The sequence below is a fragment of the Pleurodeles waltl genome, chromosome 10 (genome assembly GCF_031143425.1).
Source record: "Pleurodeles waltl isolate 20211129_DDA chromosome 10, aPleWal1.hap1.20221129, whole genome shotgun sequence".
Classification (NCBI taxonomy): Eukaryota; Metazoa; Chordata; class Amphibia; order Caudata; family Salamandridae; genus Pleurodeles; species Pleurodeles waltl.
The window spans coordinates 330,668,613-330,695,301 of record NC_090449.1 but is presented as its reverse complement, the minus strand read 5'-3'; the positions used below and the strand labels follow the sequence as shown (position 1 = coordinate 330,695,301).

Here is a 26,689-nt window from a genome sequence, read left to right as displayed (position 1 = left end):
TCCAGTTTCGTGCCAGAGCAGGGCTGGGGGATCCCTGAACCGGTGTAGACTGGCTCATGCAGAGATGGGCACCATCTGTGCCCATCAAAGCATTTCCAGAGGCTTTGGGACGCTACTCCTTCCCAGCCCTGACACCTTTTTCAAAAGGGAAAGGGTGTAACACCCTCTCTCTGAGGAAGTCCTTTGTTCCGCCTTCCTGAGCCAGGCCTGGCTGGACCCCAGGAGGGCAGCAACCTGTCTGAGGGGTTGGCAGCAGCAGCAGCTGCAGTGAAACCCCGGGAAAGGCAGTTTGGCAGTACCCGGGTCTGTGCTAGAGACTCGGGGGATCATGGAATTGGCATGCCAGAATGGCATTGGGGTGACAATTCCATGATCTTAGACATGTTACATGGCCATGTTCGGAGTTACCATTGTGACGCTATAGATAGGTAGTGACCTATGTATAGTGCACGCGTGAAATGGTGTCCCTGCACTCACAAAGTCTGGGGAATTTCCCCTGAACGATGTGGGGGTACCTTGGCTAGTGCCAGGGTGCCCACACACTAAGTAACTTTGCACCCAACCTTCACCAGGTGAAGGTTAGACATATTGGTGTCTTATAAGTTACTTAAGTGCAGTGGTAAATGGCTGTGAAATAACGTGGACGTTATTTCACTCAGGCTGCAGTGGCAGGCCTGTGTAAGAATTGTCAGAGCTCCCTATGGGTGGGAAAATAAATGCTGCAGCCTGTAGGGATCTCCTGGAACCCCAATACCCTGGGTACCTCAGTACCATATACTAGGGAATTAGAAGGGTGTTCCAGTATGCCAATGTGAATTGGTGAAATTGGTCACTAGCCTGTTAGTGACAATTTGGAAAGCAGAGAGAGCATAACCACTGAGGTTCTGGCTAGCAGAGCCTCAGTGAGACAGTTAGTCATCACACAGGGAACACATACAGGGCACACTTATGATCACTGGGGCCCTGGCTGGCAGGGTCCCAGTGACACATACACTAAACCAACATATATACAGTGAAATATGGGGGTAACATGCCAGGCAAGATGGTACTTTCCTACACAACCCCCGCAAACGAAGGCCAATAAGACTAGCCATGACCTGATGAGTCTTCATTGTCTAAGTGGAAATATCTGGAGAGTCCATCTGCATTGGAGTGGGTACTCCCAGGTCTATGTTCCACTGTATAGTCCATTCCCTGTAGAGATATGGACCACTTCAACAATTTAGGGTTTACACCTTTCATTTGTTTGAGCCAAAGTAGAGGTTTGTGGTCTGTCTGAACAATGAAGTGGGTGCCAAACAGGTATGGCCTCAACTTCTTCAGTGCCCAGACCACAGCAAAGGCCTCCCTCTCTATGGCAGACCAACGCTTTTCTCTAGGGGTCAACCGCCTGCTGATAAAAGCAACAGGTTGATCCTGGCCCTCAGAATTGAGCTGTGATAAGACTGCCCCTACCCCTAATTCAGATGCATCAGTTTGAACAATGAATTTCTTGGAGTATCATGGGCTTTTTATGACAGGTGCAGTGCACATGGCCTGTTTGAGCTCCTCAAAAGCTTTGTGACAGCTAGCTGTCCACAATACCTTTTTAGGCATCTTCTTGGAAGTGAGATCATTAAGTGGGACTGCAATGGAGCCATAGTTTTTAATGAATCTCCTGTAATACCCAGTGAGGCCTAGGAAGGCTCTCACCTGGGTCTGAGTTGTAGGGGGAACCCAATCCATGATTGTCTGGATTTTCCCCTAAAGTGGTGCAATCTGTTCTCCACCTACCAGGTGTCCCAGATAAACCACTTTCCCCTGCCCTATCTGGCACTTTGAAGCCTTGATAGTGAGGCCTGCCTTCTGCAGGGTCTCCAAAACGTTCCACAGGTGGACCAGGTGATCATCCCAGGTGGAGCTAAAGACAGCTAATCGTCCAGATATGCTGCACTAAAAGCCTCCAACCCTTGCAGGACTGTATTCACCAACCTCTGAAAAGTGGCAAGTGCATTTTTCAAACCAAAGGGCATTACTGTGAATTGGTAGTGCCCTCCAATAGTCGAAAATGCAGTTTTTGCTTTAGCATCCTCTGATAACTTGATCTGCCAATACCCTGCAGTCAAATCAAAGGTGCTTAGATACTTGGCAGATGCCAGTGTAGATATGAGCTCATCTGCCCTGGGTATAGGGTGAGCATCAGTTTTTGTTACCTGGTTGAGACCTCTGTAATCTACACAAAACCTCATTTCCCTTTTTCGATCTTTAGAGTGAGGCTTTGGTACAAGCACCACAGGAGAGGCCCATGGGCTTTCAGAATGTTCAACCACTCCTAGTTCAAGCATTTTTTGAACTTCTTGTTTTATGCAGTCCCTGACATGGTCAGGCTGCCTATAGATTTTACTTTTGACAGGCATGCTGTCTCCAGTATGTATTGTGTGCTCACACCAAGATGTGGTGCCTGGCACAGTTGAAAAGAGTTCAGAAAACTGACCTAGGAGATTTATGCAGTTGTCTTTCCGCTCAGCAGTAAGACAGTCTGCCAAAATTACACCTTCCACTAGAGCATCTTGTTCTGTGGAAGAGAAGAGATCAGGGAGAGGGTCACTCTCTTCTTCCTGTCCTTCATCTGTTGCCATGAGCAGGGTGAGATCAGGCCTGTCATAGCAGGGTTTTAGGCGATTGACATGGAGCACCCTACGGGGACTCTTGGCAGTGCCCAGGTCAACCAAGTAGGTGACCTCGCCCTTCTTTTCAACAATGAGATGGGGTCCACTCCATTTGTCTTGAAGTGCTCTTGGGGCCACAGGCTCCAATACCCACACCTTCTGTCATGGTTGGTACTGAATCAGAACATCCTTTTGGTCATGCCATTGCTTTTGGAGCTCTTGGCTGGCCTGAAGGTTTTTACTGGCCCTTTTCATGTACTCAGCCATTCTGGATCTTAAGCTGAGTACATAGTCCACTATGTCTTGCTTAGGAGCTTTTAAAGGTTGTTCCCAACCCTCCTTTACAAGTGTTACGGGACCTCTTACATGGTGCCCAAAGAGGAGTTCAAAGGGGCTGAAGCCCACTCCTTTCTGGGGTACGTCCCTGTAAGCAAAAAGGAGGCAAGGTAACAGGACATCCCATCTCCTCCTGAGTTTTTCAGGGAGTCCCATTATCATTCCTTTGAGAGTTTTATTAAACCTCTCTACCAGTCCATTTGTTTGTGGATGATAAGGTGTGGTGAATTTGTATTTTACACCACATTCCTTCCACATGGCCTTCAAGTATGCAGACATAAAGTTGCTACCCCTGTCTGATACAACCTCTTTTGGGAAACCCACCCTGGAAAAGATTCCCAGGAGGGCTTTTGCCACTGCAGGTGCTGTAGTGGTCCTTAGAGGAATAGCTTCAGGATATCTTGTAGCATGGTCCTCTACCATAAAGATAAACCTATTGCCTGAAGCAGTAGGAGGGTCAAGGGGGCCAACTATGTCAACCCCTACCCTTTCAAAGGGAACCCCAACCACAGGTAGTGGAATAAGGGGAGCCTTTGGAGTGCCACCAGTCTTGCCACTGGCTTGGCAGGTTACGCAAGACTTACAAAAATCTTTTGTGTCCTCTGACATTCTAGGCCAGTGAAACAGGGGGACAAGCCTTTCCCATGTTTTAATCTGACCCAAATGTCCAGCCAAGGGAATGTTGTGTGCCAGAGTTAGGAGGAACTCTCTGTGCTGCAGGGGAATGACCAATCTCCTGGCTGCTCCAGGTTTTGGATCCCTTGCCTCTGTGTACAAGATGTTGTCCTCCCAGTAAACTCTATGTGAGTCACTGACATCCCCATTTTGCTGTTTGACAGCTTGCTGTCTTAGACCATCTAATGTGGGACAGGATTGCTGTGCCACACTCAGCTCATCCCTGGCAGGCCCCCCTCCACCCAAGAGCTCAACAGTGTCTGCTGCCAGCTCCTCTGTTGAAGGTTCTGCACAGGGTGGAAATTATTCTTCCTCAGAAGTTGAATCATCTGTAGAGGGAGGGATAGTGGGTAGGGATTTACCCTTACTAACCCTAGCTTTAGGGAGCACTTGGTCCATTGTTCCAGGATCCAAGTCACCCTGTCCTTTTTGCTTTTTGGCCTGAGCCCTTGTCAAAGCAAAAATATGCCCAGGAATGCCCAGCATTGCTGCATGAGCCTCCAACTCCACTTCTGCCCAAGCTGATGTCTCTAAATCATTCCCTAGTAGACAGTCTACTAAGGCAACCACAACTTTCTTTGGACCAGTACCCACCCCCCCCCGGGTTGAGATTCACAACACCCATGGGGTGGCTAAGAGTGTTGTTATGAGCGTCTGTCACTTGGTACTGGTGACCAAGTAGGTGTTGTTCAGGGTGTACCAGTTTCTCTATTACCATGGTGACACTGGCACTTCTGTCCCTGTAGGCCTGAACCTCAACACCATTGATTAGGGGAAGTTGCTTGTACTTATCCATATTAAGGGGACAAGCAACCAAGGTGGCCAAATCAATGGCACCTTCAGAGACTAACACAGCCTCTGTGGACTCCCTAACAAGACCAACCCCAACTAAATTACCAAAAGTGAGCCCAGCTACTCCCTTGCATTGGCTATTAGTAGGTTTGCTACCACCACCACTGCTATTACTAGGGGCACTAGAGGTTGCAGTAGGGGTTGTGGTAGTGGGAGGTTTGGTGCTTTTCTTTGGACAACTGGCATCAGTTGTAGGGCGGTAGGCAAAAATTTGGGGAATGACCATCCTAAGGCTGTCAGGTCTAACAACACAAAAGGATGATGGACGGAGTGCTGAACAATGCAAATACTCACCCCCAGTCATAGATCTGGGTTTAACCCATCGTTCTTTTGCTCACTATGACACCCCAGTTTAGACCCAGCCATATACAAATCAGTCTTGACCCTGTTCCTCATGGAAACAGTCCAGCCTGAACTGCCAAGCCAGGTCCTCCCTGGACCGGAAACAAGCATCCTGGGACCGGTTTCAGGGTATCACCCTTCATCAGCCAGGCTAGCTTGAATCCAGTGGCACAGTGAGCAAGGGACCCATGTCTGGGCATCCCCTTCCTACTTAGGGCAACTTTAGCAACACAAAAGAATGATGGATAGAGTGTTGAGCAAAGCAAACACTCACCGCCAGTCACAGATCTGGGTTTAATCAATCGTTCTTTTGCCACTATGCCACCCCAGTTTGGACCCAGCCATATGCAAATCAGTCTTGACCCTGTTCCTCATGGAAACAGTCCAGCCTGAACTGCCAAGCCAGGTCATCCCTGGACCGGAAACAAGCATCCTGGGTGTAAATGGGTTCGTTATCTGACGTATGCAAGATATTGGAAGAATACGACAGGCACTGCTATTTGAGGGAATAATACTGTTTTATTTATATCTTGGCCAGTCCTCTCTTGTTCCTCTTCACAAGATCAGCCCTAATTTCTATTTCCTCAAAGCCCCTTTTCTTTTCTCTTTCCAGGCTTTGGTGGTGTCTTGGCTCCGTCTTGAGGCGGTCTGTTTTCCCGTCCTCCGGTCGCCCGTATTCCCCAAAAGAAAGGAAAAATAAAAATAATCAGGTAAGTGAAAATGAAGTAGGGCTAAGGTAAGGGATCAGATAGGGGTTAGTAGGGGTTGTGAAACAGGTAGGGGCGGCGGTGCTGGTTGTGGTGGGTTTCTCTATTTATTTATTGTGCCTTCTCTCCCCTTTGTCCCGGACAACCCCTTCTCTTCTTTCTATGGTTTCTCGGGAGGTGTCCCAGTCCGTGGGTTAAGTAAACGGGTCTCCCCTCTCTCTGCAGGTCTATGCCCTTCTTTTAAAGAAACCTCCCCGTCCTCCCTTTTCTCCCCTCACCTCCCTCTTTTCCCTGTGAGCCAACCTGACAGAGTCTGCCAGGCAGGGTATAGTCGTACCTGGGAGGGCCACGTCCCTCCAGGGGCGCGGCCGGCACGTAGGTGGTCCCCCGATTTCTCTTCGGTCGGGTTGGGGGTCGCCCACTGGTTCTTCTTGTCCTCGAGGCGTCCCGACTTCCGGGTCTCTCCCTCCGTCTCGATCACTTTGCTGGCAGTGTCTTCCTCTCCCTTTAGCTCCTGGGTGAAGGTGGGTTCTCCTTTCGTGCTCTGCTCTCCTGCCACGGTGTTTTCTCGCTCTTCCTCCGGCTCCTGGATGATGGTGGTTTCCTCTCCTCGGCTTCTCCGCGTTCTCGGCTCCTCCTTTTCCTCCGACCTCTCTCTTCGTCCGTCTTCTCTTTTCCTCTTTATGACGCCCTCCGCGTCATACGTCATTCTAGGGGAATCCTCCTCCGTGCCCCGGGGGTATCGGTTTTCTTCCCCGACGGGAGCTTCGGACCCGGGATCGGCACCTCGCCCGTTACACATCCCCTCCCTTGGATGGGGCTGTTCGAGCCCCCCAGGTCCCGGAAATCGAGACAGATAGTCCGCTTGCCCCATAAGGTCCCCAGGGAGATGACAAACCTGGAAGGAGAAAGGTTGAAGCTCCATAAACCATCTTAAAATGCGAACGTTGGTATCTTTATACCTGGAGAGCCAGGTAAGAGGTGCGTGGTCGGTGTATAAAAGGAAGGACCTCCCTAGGAGATAATACTGAAGACTTTCCACAGCCCATTTAATGGCCAGGCACTCACGCTCTATTATGGGATAGTTCTGTTCCCGTGGAAATAGCTTGCGACTAATGAAGACCACTGGATGGCTTATCTCATTTTCATCTTTTTGAAAAAGTACTGCACCCAGGCCTACGTCCGATGCGTCCGTTTGGAGGTGGAAGGGACGGTTGAACTCAGGACATTTTAATACCGGTTGCGTGGTTAGACATCGTTGTAAGGTACGATAGCTATGGGACTGTAGAATAGTTAAACTTGTGATGATCTTAGGTTGACCTTTCCTCAACAGGTCAGTGAGAGGGGCGGCCACTGTAGAGTAGTGGGGTATGAATCTACGATAATATCCCACTAGTCCGAGGAAGGAACGGATCTCCTTTTTTGTACTGGGTGCTCTTATGCGTAAAATGGCTTCAATTTTACTCATTTGTGGTCTAATATTCCCGTTTCCAATATGATACCCCAGATAGGGAATCTCATTGAAGGCCAGCCGGCTCTTGGAAGGATTGGCGGTCAATCCGGCCGCCGCCAGTGCTTTAATGATCAGTTCTAAATGGGATAAATGGTCTTCCCAGGTTTCGCTATGAATAACGATGTCATCCAGATAGGCGGCTGCGTATCTGGTATGTGGTCGCAATATAGTATCGATAAGTCTCTGAAAAGTGGCGGGGGCCCCATGTAGTCCAAAGGGAAGTACGTTAAAGTGATATAGACCGGAAGAGGTGGAGAACGCCGTTTTTTCTTTATCTGCTTTAGCTAAAGGAATCTGCCAGTACCCCTTGGTTAGGTCCAGGGTAGACATGTATTTAGCTTTACCCAGCCGTTCTAGAAGTTCGTCTACCCTGGGAAGAGGATACGTGTCAAATTGGGACACGGCATTGACTTGTCTAAAGTCGATACAGAAACGTATAGATCCGTCCGGTTTTGGCACTAATACCACCGGGGAGCACCAGGGACTTTGGGACGGCTCTATAATACCCATGTCTAACATCCTTTTTACCTCCTCTTCAACTATGACCTTCCTTGCTTTGGGAATGCGATAGGGGCGTAACCGGATTATTTTTCCCGGTTGGGTTATAATCTGGTGGTGGATTAGATCTGTTTTACCTGGAATCGGGGAAAATATGTGGGGCTGCTTATTAAGGAGTTGGCTTAGTTGTTGGTTCTGTTGCACTGTTAACTCTGCATTTCGGAGGGGTACCTCGCCCCTTGGGGGGGTTGGGTCCGTGGGGCACCACCCTATTTCTAGCTCTTTTACTGTATTAATTAAGCAGTTCATATTTTGATCCACCTGTGATTCCTCCCATCTTTTTAGTAAGTTAACATGAAAGATCTGAAATCGGTTGGGATTAGTTGTTAGTTGTAGCTTATAGGTAACAGGAGTTACTGCTGCTATTACTTTATAGGGTCCTTGCCATTTTGCCAAGAGTTTATTGTCTGAACTGGGTAAAAATACTAATACTCGGTCTCCCTCTACAAAAGATCGCACTTGCGTGTTCCTATCATAGTATCGCTTCTGTTTCTCCTGGGCTTTTTCCATATGCCCTCTCACATCTTCCCATATTGTTTGTAGTCGAGACTTTAACTCGCTAGTGTACTCTAGGAGAGGCTTTTCCCCGTTTTCGTCTTCCTCCCATAGTTCAGCTGCCATGTCCAATAGGGTTCTAGGCTGTCGCCCAAACAGCAGTTCGAATGGACTATGCCCTGTAGAGGCTTGTTCATGGGTTCTGACCGCATATAACACTAGAGGAAGTTTCTTGTCCCAATCTTTACCTGACTCGGAAATCGTCTTTCTCAGGAGGGTCTTCAGGGTGCGATTATACCTCTCTACTAATCCGTCTGTCTGGGGATGATAAACCGCTGTCCTTAGCTGTCGTATCCCTAATATTTGACAGATCTGAGCCATTAGGTTGGACATAAACTGGGTCCCTTGGTCCGTCAATATTTCTCGGGGAAACCCTATTCGTGAGAAGAAACTTATCATGGCGTTGGCGACACTTTTGGTGCTAATACTGCTTAGGGGGATAGCTTCCGGATATCTAGAGGCGTAGTCGACCAATACTAGGATATATCGGTATCCCTTGGAAGACGGTAGAAGTGGCCTGACTAAATCCATTCCTATTCTAGAGAAAGGTACGTCAATAATGGGCAGAGGATGTAGGGGGGCTTTTTTCTTGGGTCCGGGATCGATCAACTGACATCTAGGGCATTGTTGACAGAACTTTCTGATATGAGAAAAAACCCCAGGCCAATAGAACTTCCTTAATAGGTACTCCTCGGTTTTTTCTCTCCCATAATGACCACCCCCCGGCTGACTATGGGCTAGATGCAACACCTGCTGCCTATAGAGTTCGGGAACCAATAATTGTTTCTTTTCCCCTCTCTCGTTACTGGTGATCCGATATAGCAGATTTCTATTTATTATAAAGGAGGGACCCTTATCATCTATGGTTCGAGGTTTGGCGCTTTTCCAGGCATGGATCAGACTGGGATCGTCTCTTTGACTACATCGGAAGGGTGGAAGACCAACGAGGGCGAGTACCTGTGCATTAAGACTATCGTGGTTCATATCTCCTCTTCCATAGGACTTCCTGGTTTCTCGTTTCTCTCTTTTAGTGGGTTTATAGCGGATCACCGGGGTTGGTATGGTTAATTCAGAAAAAGGGGCGCTTCCCAACCAGGCATCCAGGTCATTCTTACTCTGTGTGCTGTCTAAGAGGATCGGAAAGTCTTTAAAGTCTGTTCCTATGATGGCTTCTTCCACCAAACCTTCAACTACCCCCAGCCGTATGGGGGTCTCCTTTCCTTCCCAAAAAAGGGTAGACCATATTAGGGGGTATTCCCTTGTTTCCCCATGAATGCAGCATATGGATACCGTGAAATCCGGGTCAAGGTTATGCTCAATAATTAGGTCCGCTCTAATTACGGACTGGCTACATCCGGAGTCGATGAGCGCTAACGTATCCCTTCCATTAATGGACACTATCTTTTTGTATTGGGTTTCCTTCCCCCCGGTGTAGAATACCCGGCCTCTCGTAACCCCTATTTCCATGGGTTCGGGTTTTCCGGCCTTCAAAGGACAAAAGCGGGCAATGTGTCCCCATTCCCCACAACTAAAACATTGGGGCTGCTGCCCATATGGCTTTTCCATCCCTCGTATTCTTCCCGGTTCCTCTATTGGCCTTTTCCCCGTGGCTGCGGATTGTCCCGGGTTTTGCCTAACGGGTTGAGGTAACAATCGCGGGAGTGGTGTTTTGAATTCGAGGGAGCGGTGGAAAGCGCAGGCCAGCTCAATAGTAGTATTCGTGTCGGGGTTTGGGTGTTGTTTGATCCAATGGCGAGTATTGGTGGGTAGGGCATCTAAATATTGTTCTAGGAGGACGGCCTCGATAACGTCTTCCCTATTCGTCCCTAAGGGTCCAAGCCATTTGAAACCTAGGTCTTTGACCCGAAAATATAAGGCTCGAGGGTTCTCAGCGGGGCCCTACTTGGCCTTCCGGAAGCGAACCCGATAATGTTCTGTATCAAAGCCGACCCTTTCTAGGATACTCTTCTTGATGTCCGGATAGGGCGTTGTTCCTCCTGGGTTAACCGCTTGATATGCTGCTTGAAGTGTCCCGGTTAGCAAGGGAGCGATATATTGACCCCATCTGTCCTGCGGCCAGGTGGCTGAAAGGGCAACGCGTTCAAAGTTAGTAAAGAAGGCGTCGGGATCTTCGCCTTCCTGATATCTCTGCAAAACGGAACTCGGTACATTTGGATGTACCCTAGTTGCGGCAATGGTATCAGTCAAAGTTTTTATGGCGTTGTCATGTACCAACTGATTGTTGGCCATGATAGTGGCCTGACTTTTAAGTGCATTTTGCAGAGCCTCCCTTTCCACCTTGGCAGCCTTCTGTTGTTCCTCCCATACAATTTGCAGATGGCGTTGGCCCTCAGCCAGTTGCTGCATCATGTCGGCCATTGTGGGTGCACCCTCCATTTTCTAGAATTCTCCTGTCGCTTGTTCCAATATCCCACTTCTGACACCACTGTAAATGGGTTCGTTATCTGACGTATGCAAGATATTGGAAGAATACGACAGGCACTGCTATTTGAGGGAATAATACTGTTTTATTTATATCTTGGCCAGTCCTCTCTTGTTCCTCTTCACAAGATCAGCCCTAATTTCTATTTCCTCAAAGCCCCTTTTCTTTTCTCTTTCCAGGCTTTGGTGGTGTCTTGGCTCCATCTTGAGGCAGTCTGGTTTCCCGTCCTCCGGTCGCCCGTATTCCCCAAAAGAAAGGAAAAATAAAAATAATCAGGTAAGTGAAAATGAAGTAGGGCTAAGGTAAGGGATCAGATAGGGGTTAGTAGGGGTTGTGAAACAGGTAGGGGCGGCGGTGCTGGTTGTGGTGGGTTTCTCTATTTATTTATTGTGCCTTCTCTCCCCTTTGTCCCGGACAACCCCTTCTCTTCTTTCTATGGTTTCTCGGGAGGTGTCCCAGTCCGTGGGTTAAGTAAACGGGTCTCCCCTCTCTCTGCAGGTCTATGCCCTTCTTTTAAAGAAACCTCCCCGTCCTCCCTTTTCTCCCCCCACCTCCCTCTTTTCCCTGTGAGCCAACCTGACAGAGTCTGCCAGGCAGGGTATAGTCGTACCTGGGAGGGCCACGTCCCTCCAGGGGCGCGGCCGGCACGTAGGTGGTCCCCCGATTTCTCTTCGGTCGGGTTGGGGGTCGCCCACTGGTTCTTCTTGTCCTCGAGGTGTCCCGACTTCCGGGTCTCTCCCTCCGTCTCGATCACTTTGCTGGCGGTGTCTTCCTCTCCCTTTAGCTCCTGGGTGAAGGTGGGTTCTCCTTTCGTGCTCTGCTCTCCTGCCACGGTGTTTTCTCGCTCTTCCTCCGGCTCCTGGATGATGGTGGTTTCCTCTCCTCGGCTTCTCCGCGTTCTCGGCTCCTCCTTTTCCTGCGACCTCTCTCTTCGTCCGTCTTCTCTTTTCCTCTTTATGACGCCCTCCGCGTCATACGTCATTCTAGGGGAATCCTCCTCCGTGCCCCGGGGGTATCGGTTTTCTTCCCCGACGGGAGCTTCGGACCCGGGATCGGCACCTCGCCCATTACACTGGGTATAGGAGGCTGGCCTGATTTGTAGTGGGTACTTTAGGTACTTACACCTTACACCAGGTCCAGTCATCCCTTATTAGTGAAATGTAGTAGTGTTTTAGCAGCTTAGGCTGATAGAGATAGCTATAGCAGAGCAGCTTAGGCTGAACTAGGAGACATGCAAAGCTCATGCAATACCACTTATAGTTACACAGTACTTATACACAAGTAAAGACAATACTCAGTGTTACCAAAAATAAAGATATTAATTTGGGTGACTGTAGGAAAGTACCATCTTGCCTGGCATGTTACCCCCATATTTCACTGTATATATGTTGTTTTAGTGTATGTGTCACTGGGACCCTGCCAGCCAGGGCCCCAGTGCTCATAAGTGTGCCCTGTATGTGTTCCCTCTGTGATGACTAACTGTCTCACTGAGGCTCTGCTAACCAGAACCTCAGTGGTTATGCTCTCTCTGCTTTCTAAATTGTCACTAACAGGCTAGTGACCAATTTCACCAATTCACATTGGCATACTGGAACACCCTTATAATTTCCTAGTATATGGTACTGAGGAACCCAGGGTATTAGGGTTCCAGGAGATCCCTATGGGCTGCAGCATTTCTTTTGCCACCCATAGGGAGCTCTGACAATTCATACACAGGCCTGCCACTGCAGCCTGAGTGAAATAACGTCCACGTTATTTCACAGCCATTTACCACTGCACTTAAGTAACTTATAAGTCACCTATATGTCTAACCTTCACCTGGTGAAGGTTGGGTGCTAAGTTGCTTGTGTGTGGGCACCCTGGCACTAGCCAAGGTGCCCCCACATCGTTCAGGGCAAATTCCCCGGACTTTGTGAGTGCGGGGAAACCATTTCACGCGTGCACTATACATAGGTCACTACCTATGTATAGCGTCACAATGGTAACTCCGACCATGGCCATGTAACATGTCTAAGATCATGGAATTGTCCCCCCAGTGCCATGCTGGCATTGGGGAGACAATTCCATGATCCCCTGAGTCTCTAGCAGTGACCCAGGTACTGCCAAACTACTTTTCCGGGGTTTCACTGCAGCTGCTGCTGCTGCCAACCCCTCAGACAGGTTTCTGCCCTCCTGGGGTCCAGCCAGGCTTGGCCCAGGAAGGCAGAACAAAGGACTTCCTCAGAGAGAGTGTGTTACACCCTCTCCCTTTGGAAAAAGGTGTCAGGGCTGGGGAGCAGTAGCGTCCCCCAGCCTCTGGAAATGCTTTGATGGGCACAGATGGTGCCCATCTCTGCATAAGCCAGTCTACACTGGTTCAGGGATCCCCCAGCCCTGCTCTGGCGCGAAACTGGACAAAGGAAAGGGGAGTGACCACTCCCCTGACCTGCACCTCCCAGGGGAGGTGCCCAGAGCTCCTCCAGCATGCCCCAGACCTCTGCCATCTTGGATTCAGAGGTGTGCTGGCACACTGGACTGCTCTGAGTGGCCAGGGCCAGGAGGTGACGTCAGAGACTCCTTCTGATAGGCTCTTACCTGTGTTACTAGCCTATCCTCCTTCCTAGGTACCCAAACCTCCTTTCCTGGCTATTTAGGGTCTCTGCTTTGGGGAATTCTTCAGATACCGAATGCAAGAGCTCACAAGAGTTCCTCTGCACTGCTCTCTTCACCTTCTGCCAAAGGATCGACCGCTGACTGCTCAGGACGCCTGCAAAACCGCAACAAAGTAGCAAAGACGACTACTGGAACCTTGTATCGCTTATCCTGCCGCCTTCTCGACTGTTTCCTGGTGGTGCATGCTCTGGGGGTAGCCTGCCTCCTCTCTGTACCAGGAGCTCTGAAGAAATCTTCCGTGGGACGACGGAATCCTCCCCCTGCAACCGCAGGCAACAAAAGACTGCATCACCGGTCCTCTGGGTCCCCTCTCAGCACAACGAGCGTGGTCCCTGGAACTCAGCAACTCTGTCCAAGTGACTCCCACAGTCCAGTGACTCTTCAGTCCAAGTTTGGTGGAGGTAAGTCCTTGCCTCCCCACGCTAGACTGCATTGCTGGGTACAGCGTGATTTGCAGCTGCTCCGGCTCCTGTGCTCTCTTTCAGGATTTCCTTTGTGCACATATCCAAGCCTGGGTCCCCGACACTCTAACCTGCAGTGCACAACCTTCTGAGTTGTCCTCCGGCGTCTTGGGACTCCCTTTTCTGACATCGGGTTGACTCTGGTTCACTTCTCTTCCAAGTGCCTGTTCTGGTATTTCTGCGGGTGCTGCCTGCTTCTGTGAGGGCTCCCTGACATGCTGGGCGCCTCCTCTGTCTCCTCATCCAAGTGGCGACATCCTGGTCCCTCCCGGCCACAGCAGCATCCAAAAACCCTAACCACGACCCGTGGAGCAGCTAGCAAGGCTTGTTTGCGGTCTTTTTGCGTGGGAACACCTCTGCAAGCTTCTTCACGACGTGGGACATCCATCCTCCAAAGGGGAAGTTTCTAGCCCTCTTCGTTCTTGCAGAATCCACGGCTTCTACCATCCGGTGGCAGCTTATTTGCACCCTCAGCTGGCATTTCCTGGGGATCTGCCCTCTCTCGACCTTCTCGTGACTCTTGGACTTGGTCCCCTTGTTTCACAGGTACTCAGGTCCGGAAATCCACTGTTGTTGCATTGCTGGTGTTGGTCTTCCTTGCAGAATCCCCCTATCACGACTTCTGTGGTCTCTGGGGGCTATAGGTGCACTTTACACCTACTTTTCAGGGTCTTGGGGTGGGCTATTTTTCTAACCCTCACTGTTTTCTTACAGTCCCAGCGACCCTCTACAAGTCACATAGGTTTGGGGTCCATTCATGGTTCGCATTCCACTTTTGGAGTATATGGTTTGTGTTGCCCCTATACCTATGTGTTCCTATTGCAATCTACTGTAACTTTACATTGCTTGCATTACTTCCTTTTGCTATTACTGCATATTTTTGGTATTGTGTACATATATCTTGTGTTTATTTGGCATCCTCAAACTGAGGGTACTCACTCAGATACTTTTGGCATATTGTCATAAAAATAAAGTACATTTATTTTTAGTATATCTGTGTATTGTGTTTTCTTGTGATATTGTGCATATGACACCAGTGGTATAGTAGGAGCTTTGCATGTCTCCTAGTTCAGCCTAAGCTTCTCTGCTATAGCTACCTTATATCAGCCTAAGCTGCTAGAAACACCTCTTCTACAGTAATAAGGGATAACTGGACCTGGTACAAAGTGTAAGTACCCCTTGGTACCCACCACAAGCCAGGCCAGCCTCCTACATTGGTTGTGCAGCGGTGGGATAAGTACTTGCAACTACTTACCACTTTGCCATTGTGTACTGTTCATAAGAGAATAATATACAAAACAAGTTCAGTCTATGTACACCTAACCAAAACGTTTTGCTTTTATTCTCTTACACTATCTGCTAAGTGCTGAAAAGTACTCCTAAACTGAAAAAAAAGTTTCTAAAAAGTTGAAAAAGTTTTTTTTCTGTTTCCTTAAAAAGTCCCAAAACTTTTTCTCTCTTTTATCTGTCTCTAAACCTTTTTCTATCATGTCTGATGTAGGAACTCCTCTTAATTTGGTCAATACAGCTTATGACCACCTTAACTTTAAGAGCCTAAAGAGTCTCAGCATTGATAGAGGTTTAGTGGTAGGAAAGAACACCTCTAGAGAATTATTGTCTAACATGCTTATTGAAAATGATAAGGCCTTAGCTGGCAGTTCAATTGAGAAGTTAGGAGATAGCTCACACTCTGACTCAGGGGAGCCCCCAGTAAGAGTGTTAGAGGGTGCCCTTCCTAATCTGCCCCTTAGCAGACCACCTAGCAATGCTGGTAGTAATAGAAGCTCCCATCACAGTAGGGATGTTTTTGTTCCTGCAGGCCAGGTTGCTAGAGTGCCAGCTGTTAGGGACATGTCTCCCTCTGTTCATTCACATCATTCTTCTGTGTCAAAACATTCCCAACCCACCCACCCTGATGACAGGATGTTAGAAAGGGAACTCAATAAGTTGAGAGTGGAAGAGTCCAGGCTGAAGCTTAAACAGCAACAGCTGGCTCTAGACAGGGAATCCCTAGACTTAGAAAAAGAGAGACAGAGGTTGGAGTTTGGACCCCATGGTGGCAGCAGCAGTATTCCAGATAGAAATCTTGTGAGAGAACATGATTCTAGGAATCTGCAGAAGATAGTTCCCCCTTACAAGGAGGGTATGACATTAACAAGTGGTTTGCTGCACTTGAGAGGGCCTGTATGGTACAGGGGGTCCCTCAAAGGCAGTGGGCTGCTATCCTATGGCTATCTTTCAGTGGAAAAAGGTAGGGATAGACTCCTTACTGTGAAGGAAAGTGATGCCAATAATTTTACAGTTTTGAAGAATGCACTCTTGGATGGATTTGCCTTAACCACTGAACAATACAGGATTAAGTTCAGAGAAACCAGAAAAGTGTCCTCACAAGACTGGGTAGATTTGTTTGACTATTCAGTGAAGGCCCAGCGAGGGGTGGTTACATGGCAGTAAAGTTTCTGACTATGAAAGCCTGTACAATCTAATCTTGACAGAGCATATTCTGAATATCTGTGTGTCTGATTTGTTACATCTATATCTAGTGGACTCAGATCTGACCTCTCCCCAAGAATTGGGAAAGAAGGCAGACAAATGGGTCAGAACAAGAGTGAACAGAAAAGTTCATACAGGGGGTGACAAGGATGGCAAGAAGAAGGATGGTAAATCTTCAGACAAGGGTGGGGACAAATCTAAAAATGAGTCTTTATCAGGCCCACAAAAACACTCTGGTGGGGGTGGTGGGTCTAAATCCTCTTCTAATCAACTAAAGAAACCATGGTGCTATTTATGTAAAGTAAAAGGCCATTGGACAACTGATGCCAATTGTCCAAAGAAAAGCACCAAGCCTCCCACTACCACAACCCCTACTGCAACCTCTAGTGCCCCTAGTAATAGCAGTGGTGGTGGGAGCAAACCTACTAATAGCCAATCCAAGGGAGTAGCTGGGCTCACTTTTGGTAATTTAATTGGGGTTGGTCTTGTTAGGGAGACCACAGAGGCTGTGCTAGTCTCTGAAGGTGCCATTGATTTGGCCACCTTGGTTGCTTGTCCCCTTAATATGGATAAGTACAAGCAACTTCCCCTAATAAATGGTGTTGAGGTTCAGGCCTTCAGGGACACAGGTGCCAGTGTTACCATGGTAATAGAGAAACTGGTACACCCTGAACAACACCTACTGGGTCACCAGTACCAAGTGACAGACGCTCATAACAACACTCTTAGCCACCCCATGGCTGTTGTGAATCTCAACTGGGGGGGGGGGTTACTGGTCCAAAGAAAGTTGTGATTGCCTCAGATTTCCCTGTAGACTGTCTACTAGGGAACGATTTAGAGACATCAGCTTGGGCAGAAGTGGAGTTGGAGGCTCATGCTGCAATGCTGGGCATTCCTGGGCATATTTTTGCTTTGACAAGGGCTCAGGCCAAAAAGCAAAAAGGACAGGGTGACTTGGATCCTGGAACAATGGACCAAGTGCTCCCTAAAGCTAGTGTTTGTAAGGGTAAATCCCTACCCACTATCCCTCCCTCTACAGATGATTCTACTTCTGAGGAAGAAGAATTTCCCCCCTGTGCAGAACCTTCACCAGAGGAGCTGGCAGAAGACACTGCTGAGCTTTCTGGTGGAGGGGGCCTGCCAGGGAGCAGCTGAGTGTGGCACAGCAATCCTGTCCCACATTAGAGGGTCTAAGACAGCAAGCTGTCAAACAGCAAAATGGGGATGTCAGTGACTCACATAGAGTTTACTGGGAGGACAACCTCTTGTACACAGAGGCAAGGGACCCAAAACCTGGAGCAGCCAGGAGATTGGTCATTCCCCTGCAATACAGAGAGTTCCTCCTAACTCTGGCACACGACATTCCCTTGGCTGGACATTTGGGTCAAATTAAAACATGAGAAAGGCTTGTCCCCCTGTTTCATTGGCCTAGGATGTCAGAGGACACAAAAGACTTTTGTAAGTCTTGTGTGACCTGCCAAGCCAGTGGCAAGACTGGTGGCACACCAAAGGCTCCCCTTATTCCACTGCCTGTGGTTGGGGTTCCCTTTGAAAGGGTAGGGGTTGACATAGTTGGCCCCCTTGACCCTCCTACTGCTTCAGGCAATAGGTTTATCTTGGTGGTAGTGGACCATGCCACAAGAAATCCTGAAGCAATTCCTCTAAGGACCACTACAGCACCTGCAGTGGCAAAAGCCCTCCTGGGAATCTTTTCCAGGGTGGGTTTCCCAAAAAAGGTGGTATCAGACAGGGGTAGCAACTTTATGTCTGCATACTTAAAGGCCATGTGGAAGGAATGTGGTGTAACATACAAATTCACCACACCTTATCATCCACAAACAAATGGACTGGTAGAGAGGTTTAATAAAACTCTCAAAGGAATGATAATGGGACTCCCTGAAAAACTCAGCAGGAGATGGGTTGTCCTGTTACCTTGCCTCCTTTTTGCTTACAGGGAGGTACCACAGAAAGGAGTGGGCTTCAGCCCCTTTGAACTCCTCTTTGGACACCCTGTAAGAGGTCCTCTAACACTTATAAAGGAGGGCTGGGAACAACCTTTAAAAGCTCCTAAGCAAGACATAGTGGACTATGTACTCGGCCTAAGATCCAGAATGGCTGAGTACATCAAAAAGGCCAGTAAAAACCTTCAGGCCAGCCAAGAGCTCCAAAAGCAATGGCATGACCAGAAGGCTGTTCTGATTCAGTACCAACCAGGACAGAAGGTGTGGGTATTGGAGCCTGTGGCCCCAAGAGCACTTCAAGACAAATGGAGTGGACCCCATCTCATTGTTGAAAAGAAGGGCGAGGTCACCTACTTTGTTGACCTGGGCACTGCCAGGAGTACCCGTATGTCAATCGCCTAAAACCCTGCTATGACAGGCCTGATCTCACCCTGCTCATGGCAACAGATGAAGGACAGGAAGAAGAGAGTGACCCTCTCCCTGATCTCTTCTCTTCCACAGAACAAGATACTCTAGTGGAAGGTGTAGTTTTAGCAGACTATCTTACTGCTGAGCAGAAAGACAACTGCATAAATCTCCTAGGTCAGTTTTCTGAACTCTTTTAAACTGTGCCAGGCACCACTTCTTGGTGTGAGCACACAATAGATACTGGAGACAGCATGCCTGTCAAAAGTAAGATCTATAGGCAGCCTGACCATGTCAGGGACTGCATAAAACAAGAAGTGCAGAAAATGCTTGAACTGGGAGTGGTTGAACATTCTGAAAGCCCATGGGCCTCTCCTGTGGTGCTTGTACCAAAGCCTCACTCTAAAGATGGGAAAAGAGAGATGAGGTTTTGTGTAGATTACAGAGGTCTCAACCAGGTAACTAAAACTGATGCTCACCCTATACCCAGGGCAGATGAGCTGATAGATACACTGGCTTCTGCCAAGTATCTAAGCACCTTTGATTTGACTGCAGGGTATTGACAGATCAAGTTATCAGAGGATGCTAAAGCAAAAACTGCATTTTCGACTATTGGAGGGCACTACCAATTCACAGTAATGCCCTTTGGTTTGAAAAATGCACTTGCCACTTTTCAGAGGTTGGTGAATACAGTCCTGCAAGGGTTGGAGGCTTTTAGTGCAACATATCTGGACGATTAGGTGTCTTTAGCTCCACCTGGGATGATCACCTGGTCCACCTGTGGAAAGTTTTGGAGACCCTGCAGAAGGCAGGCCTCACTATCAAGGCTTCAAAGTGCCAGATAGGGCAGGGGAAAGTGGTTTATCTGGGACACCTGGTAGGTGGAGAATAGATTGCACCACTTCAGGGGAAAATCCAGACAATCATGGATTGGGTTCCCCCTACAACTCAGACCCAGGTGAGTGCCTTCCTAGGCCTCACTGGGTATTACAGGAGACTCATTAAAAACTATGGCTCCATTGCAGCCCCACTTAATGATCTCACTTCCAAGAAGATGCCTAAAAAGGTATTGTGGACAGCTACCTGTCAGAAAGCTTTTTAGGATCTGAAACCGGCCATGTGCACTGCACCTGTCCTAAAAAGCCCATGTTACTCCAAGAAATTCATTGTTCAAACTGATGCATCTGAATTAGGGGTAGGGGCAGTCTTATCACAACTCAATTCTGAGGGCCAGGATCAACCTGTTGCTTTTATCAGCAGGAGGTTGACCCCTAGAGAAAAGCGTTGGTCTGCCATAGAGAGGGAGGCCTTTGCTGTGGTCTGGGCACTGAAGAAGTTGAGGCCATACCTGTTTGGCACTCACTTCATTGTTCAGGCAGACCACAAACCTCTACTTTGGCTAAAACTAATGAAAGGCGAAAACCCTAAATTGTTGAGGTGGTCCATATCTCTACAGGGAATGGACTATACAGTGGGACATAGACCTGGGAGTACCCACTCCAATGCAGATGGACTCTCCAGATATTTCCACTTAGACAATGAAGACTCATCATGTCATGGCTAGTCTTATTGTCCTTTGTTTGGAGGGGGTTGTGTAGGAAAGTACCATCTTGCCTGGCATGTTACCCCCATATTTCACTGTATATATGTTGATTTAGTGTATGTGTCACTGGGACCCTGCCAGCCAGGGCCCCAGTGATCATAAGTGTGCCCTGTATGTGTTCCCTGTGTGATGACTAACTGTCTCACTGAGGCTCTGCTAACCAGAACCTCAGTGGTTATGCTCTCTCTGCTTTCTAAATTGTCACTAACAGGCTAGTGACCAATTTCACCAATTCACATTGGCATACTGGAACACCCTTATAATTCCCTAGCATATGGTACAGAGGTACCCCGGGTACTGGGGTTCCAGGAGATCCCTATGGGCTGCAGCATTTCTTTTGCCACCCATAGGGAGCTCTGACAATTCTTACACAGGCCTGCCACTGCAGCCTGAGTGAAATAATGTCCACGTTATTTCACAGCCATTTACCACTGCACTTAAGTAACTTATATGTCACCTATATGTCTAACCTTCACCTGGTGAAGGTTGGGTGCTACGTTACTTAGTGTGTGGGCACCCTGGCACTAGCCAAGGTGCCCCCACATCGTTCAGGGCAAATTCCCGGGACTTTGTGAGTGCGGGGACACCATTTCACGAGTGCACTATACATAGGTCACTACCTATGTATAGCTTCACAATGGTAACTCCGAACATGGCGATGTAACATGTCTAAGATCATGGAATTGTCACCCCAATACAATTCCATGATCCCCCGAGTCTCTAGCTAAGACCCGGGTACTGCCAAACTACCTTTCCCGGGGTTTCACTGCAGCTGCTGCTGCCAACCCCTCAGACAGGTTTCTGCCCTCCTGGGGTCCAGCCAGGCCTGGCCCAGGAAGGCAGAACAAAGGACTTCCACAGAGAGAGGGTGTTACACCCTCTCCCTTTGGAAAAAGGTGTCAGGGCTGGGGAGGAGTAGCCTCCCCCAGCCTCTGGAAATGCTTTGATGGGCACAGATGGTGCCCATCTCTGCATAAGCCAGTCTACACCGGTTCAGGGATCCCCCAGCCCTGCTCTGGCGCGAAACTGGACAAAGGAAAGGGGAGTGACCACTCCCCTGACCTGCGCCTCCCAGGGGAGGTGCCCAGAGCTCCTCCAGCATGCCCCAGACCTCTGCCATCTTGGATTCAGAGGTGTGCTGGCGCACTGGACTACTCTGAGTGGCCAGGGCCAGCAGGTGACGTCAGAGACTCCTTCTGATAGGCTCTTACCTGTGTTACTAGCCTATCCTCCTTCCTATGTAGCCAAACCTCCTTTTCTGGCTATTTAGGGTCTCTGCTTTAGGGAATTCTTCAGATACTGAATGCAAGAACTCACAAGAGTTCTTCTGCACTTCTCTCTTCACCTTCTGCCAAAGGATCGACTGCTGACTGCTCAGGACGCCTGTAAAACCGCAACAAAGTAGCAAAGACGACTACTGCAACATTGTATCGCTTATCCTGCCGACTGTTTCCTGGTGGTGCATGCTCTGGGGGTAGCCGGCCTCCTCTCTGTACCAGGAGCTCTGAAGAAATCTCCTGTGGGACAACGGAATCCTCCCCCTGCAACCGCAGGCAACAAAAGACTGCATCACCGGTCCTCTGGCTCCCCTCTCAGCATAACGAGCGTGGTCCCTGGAACTCAGCAACTCTGTCCAAGTGACTCCCACAGTCCATTGACTCTTCAGTCCAAGTTTGGTGGAGGTAAGCCCTTGCCTCCCCACGCTAGACTGCATTGCTGGGTACCGCGTGATTTGCAGCTGCTCCGGCTCCTGTGCACTCTTCCAGGATTTCCTTCGTGCACAGCCAAGCCTGGGTCCTGTTTTCTTATGATATTGTGCATATGACACCAGTGGTATAGTAGGAGCTTTGCATGTCTCCTAGTTCAGCCTAAGCTGCTCTGCTATAGCTACCTTCTATCAGCCTAAGCTGCTAGAAACACCTCTTCTACACTAATAAGGGATAACTGGACCTGGTACAGAGTGTAAGTACCCCTTGGTACCCACTACAAGCCAGGCCAGCTTCCTACAGTGACACATTACCAAAAATATCTTAGAGACAATACTCCTTCTGGAGGTAAATATTATACACAATATATACACTAGACACCAAAATTAGAAAAGTAAATAGTTATAGAACAATTCAAATAATAGGAAATGATACAGAATGCAATAGGAGAAATAGGTCTAGGGACAACACAAACCATATACTAAGAGATTGGATTGCGAATCACAAATTCCCCCTAGACAAGTGTAGTGTGTGCAGAATCGCTGGGAGAGTAAGAATACAGCAAAGGTGTGTAAATTACCCCACCCAGAGCCCGGAAAAGTAGGAGTAAAGTACTGAAAGTTTCCTTAGGACACACTACACCTCATGATTGGGATTTTGCAGCAACCAAGTCTGCAAGGAACAACTGCTGGATTCCTGGACCATCAAAGGAAGGGGACAAAGTCCAGAAGTCAAAAGAAGTTCCAGGAAGGACAGGAGCCCCTGTCAACCCAGAAGGGGGTGCAGAAGAAGAGTCCCCAGTTGGTCATAAACTGCAGGGATGCACCCTAGGAAGATGATAGCAGGTTCCTGCATGATGCAAAAGACGTTCCATGATGTGAAGATGGTTGCAGATGTGATTTTGTGTTGGAAGTCGCCAACAAGCCTTGGCTACAACAAAAGTGCGTTCTGTGTCAAAATGGCACTGGATGGACCCAGGAGGGACCTGGGGGTCTCAACTCTGTGTGAGGAGGAAGAGGGTCTCTCAGCACTTTAGAGAGCCCTCAGGATGCCAGCCAGCACCCCCCGGGAGTTGCAGGATCCGGTGACAGGGAGGTGCAAAATGCGGTTGATGCAATACAGCAAAAGAAGGTCCCATGCCGCCGGAGAACAACTCAGCGAGTTGCGCGTCACAGGATGGGGTGCTGGGGAACTTTGCCAGGCTGTGCACGAAGGAATTTTGCAAATAAAGCACGCTCGTCTCTGTGAGAGGAGTCCAAGTGTACCGGTCGTCATCTTGAAAGGTGTCTGCTGGAGCAGGGGAGTGACTCCGAAACTCCACTGGAGATTTCTTCAGCCCTTCTGGTGCAGGATGAAGACAGGAAGTCCCCAGAGCGTGCACACTGTGGAAACTGTTGCAGTTGCTGACTTGGAGCTGGGGTTGCAGAAGAAAAGTATCTCTTGTGGATATGTTGTTGCAGTTACAGCATTTCTTGGAGCAGTCTGTGGTTGATCCGAGGTCAGAGGGTGCTGAAGCAGTTGCAGAGGATTCCTGAAGGAAACTTGCAAGCCGAATCTGAAGAGAACCCACAGGAAAGACCCTAAATAGCCCTGAGAGGGGGATTGGCTCCCTTATAAGGTATGGACCTATCAGGAGGGGTCTCTGACTTCACCTGCTGCCACTGGCCACTCAGTGCCCTCCAGAGTGCCTCCACACCTTGCAAAGCAAGATGGCTGAAGTCTGGGACACACTGGAGGAGCTCTAGGCACCACCCTTGGGGTGGTGATGAACAGGGGAGTGGTCATTCCCCTTTCCTTTGTCCAGTTTCATGCCAGAGCAGTGGACAAGGGGTCCCTGAACCAGTGTAGATTGGTTTATGCAAGGAGGACACCATCAGTGCCCTTCAAAGCATTCCCAAAGGCTGGAGGAGGCTACCTCTCCCCAGCCTGTAACACCTATTTCAAAAGGGAGAGGGTGTAACACCCTGCTCTCAGAGGAAATGCTTTGTTCTGCCTTCCTGGGACTGGGCTGCCCAAACCCCAGGAGGGCAGAACATTGTCTATGAGGTGGCAGCAGCTGTAGCTGCAGTGGAAGCCTCAGAGAGCTGCTTTGGCAGTACTGGGGGTCTGCAGTCGAGTCCCCAGGATGCATGGAATTGGCTCCCCAATACCAGATTTGGAATGGGGGACAATTCCATGATCTTAGACATGTTACATGGCCATATTCGGAGTTACCACTGTGAAGTTACATGTAGGTATTGACCTATATGTAGTGCACGTGTGTAATGGCGTCCCGCACTCTCATTTCCCAGGAAATGGCCTATAACTATGTGGGGGCAGCTTTGCTAGTAAAATGGTGCCCTCAAACTTAGTAATTTTGCACATAACCTTCAGCAAGTGAAGGTTAGACATATAGGTGACTTATAAGTTACTTAAGTGCAGAGAAAATGGCTGTGAAATAACATGTGCGTTATTTCACGCAGGCTCAAATGGCAGGCCTGTGTGAGGGTTTGTCTGAGCTCCCTATGGGTGGCAAAAGAAATGCTGCAGCCCATATGGATCTCCTGGAACCCCAATGCCCTGGGTACCTAGGTACCATAAACTAGGGACTTATAAGGGGGGGGGGTCCAGTGTGCCAATTGAAATTGGTAAATTAAGTCAGTAGCCTACAGTGACAAATTTAAAAGCAGAGAGAGCATAAGCACTGAGGTTCTAATTAGCAAAGCCTCAGTGACACAGTTAAGCACTATACAGAAACACACATTAGGCCATATAATATGAGCACTGTGGTCCTGACCAACAGGATCCCAGTGAGGCAGGCAAAAGCATACTAACATACAGGTAAAAATGGGGGTAACATGCCAAGGAAGATGGTACTTTCCTACACTGGAACTGGTTTGTGGGTATCACCTTTTATCAGGCAGGCTAGCTTGAATCCAGTGGCACAGTGACCACAGGACCCACGTCTGGGCATACCCTTCCCACTTAGGGCACCTTTAGGGACACAAAATGGATGATGGACGGAGTGCTGAACAATGCAAACACTCACTCCCAGTCACAGATCTGGGTCTAATCCATTGTTCTTCTGCTCACCATGCCACCCCATTTTGGACCCAGCCATGTGCCATATGCAAATCCAGCCGGGCTGGACTGTTCCCATGAGTCCAAACTGGGGTGGCATGATGAGCAGAAGAACGATGGATTAAACCCAGATCTGTGACTGGGGGTGAATGTTTGCATTTGTCAAAACTCCGTCCATCATCCTTTTGTGTTGCTGTCAGGTCTAACAGTCTTATTCTACCTTAATTCTTTTCTGCACTTAGTGCTTTCTATGCAAAGCATATGTAGGTAAACAAATAAAATATTGGCCCTGTGACTGTACTAATCATAAATAATAAGTACATCAAATTAAATCATCCCTAGGGGACCAGCAATGGAGTGCTACTTTGCCCACTATCTATCATTTGAAGAACTGTTTGTTTAGATCATTGTTTATAATTTTTCTTTTGTTCGTCTTCTTTTTCACGATATTGGTACTCCTGCCCGATGATCACCACCAACTAGGAAGGAGGTAGCAGCCTGTCTGTGGCAGCAGAGGGTGGAGAACATTCAGGCAGAACATCAGCGCCTGGTGATCCAGGAGAATAAACGGGCCAAAACAGCTGCCTCGGACAAAGCAGAATAGCACACCAGCCCTTAGCCTCCCGGCCAGTACATCCCCAGCACCACCCCCAACAGTCAGGGTCGCTGACTACACCGGCTGCTGCACCCTCCTGCTCCACCAGGGCATTGCTCCAACATATCCTGCAGCAAATGGACCGGATGGAGAGCCGGCTCATCAGCATAGAGCAAAGCATTGACCAGCTCCAGACCCATATAGACAAAGCCCTTTTAATTTTTTTTGTTTTGGTGGGAGGGACATATTGTGGTTGAAGAGGGCAGGGAGAGATTTGAGCTGGACTTCACTTTGGACTTTTCGTTGGACTTTTTGGGGACAGGGTTATATTTGTTCGGTGGTAGGGTAGGGCAATTGTGGGTGGAGAGGCATGGTTTAATATTTGTGAATAATAAAGGGGAATTTTTTACTTCATTTGTGTCTCAAATCTTTATTTTGGTGTTTAGACTTTTAGTTTTCACTGCAGTCTTTTAGATGAGTCTATTATTTTTAATCTGCTAAAAAAGTGTATGTCATTTACATAGACCCTTGTTCTATTGCCCTCTGCAGCTATTATTGACCACTAGAGGATGATTACCCTTGCCTATTTTGCCTACAAAAACCCAGTACACAGAAACAACAACTTCTTCAATAGGAGTTAAATACTAACTAAACAAGTTCACTTTAATCCATAGTTCTTCTCCTACCTGAATAGATGAAGTGAGGGAGTATTCTTGTTTTTTCAGGTTTTTCCCAAGATGGCATTAAGGTAGCGGTTGCTGGTGGTAGTAGTAGCAGACTAGCATGATGAAAGAGAAGATAGAACTTGACAGAAGGTACCACTCCCACCTAGGCGATCTCCAACTACAGGATTAATCAAAGGGTTATCCATCACTTTCAACTCGATTGAAAGAAAACAGAGAGTTAGTGGGTCATCATCATATACAGTAACTGTAGGAAGACTGAGACCAGACTACCACAATGACAGTATTGATACACAGCAAAGAAGATATGATAATAAAATATAGCAATATCAATTTCTTCTGAGCAATGGTGGGGAGCTCTAGTATAAAACTAAACTTAGGAAATTAAAGCATGGAGTCAGAATTGGGCTCAGACTCAAGAGTGTTTAGACCAGGTTAAGC

At 48.4% G+C, this 26,689-nt stretch overlaps 1 protein-coding gene and 1 long non-coding RNA gene across 2 annotated transcripts in view; both read left to right on the top strand.

Moving 5' to 3' along the window:
- Nucleotides 1-26,689, top strand: part of C10H16orf89 (chromosome 10 C16orf89 homolog) — a 640,978-nt gene that overhangs the window by 20,558 nt on the left and 593,731 nt on the right. The window lies entirely within an intron of this gene.
- Nucleotides 5,362-25,919, top strand: LOC138260760 (uncharacterized). The gene is made up of 3 exons (XR_011198969.1): nucleotides 5,362-5,563; nucleotides 10,809-10,905; nucleotides 25,454-25,919. It is a non-coding gene; the product is annotated as an uncharacterized lncRNA (long non-coding RNA).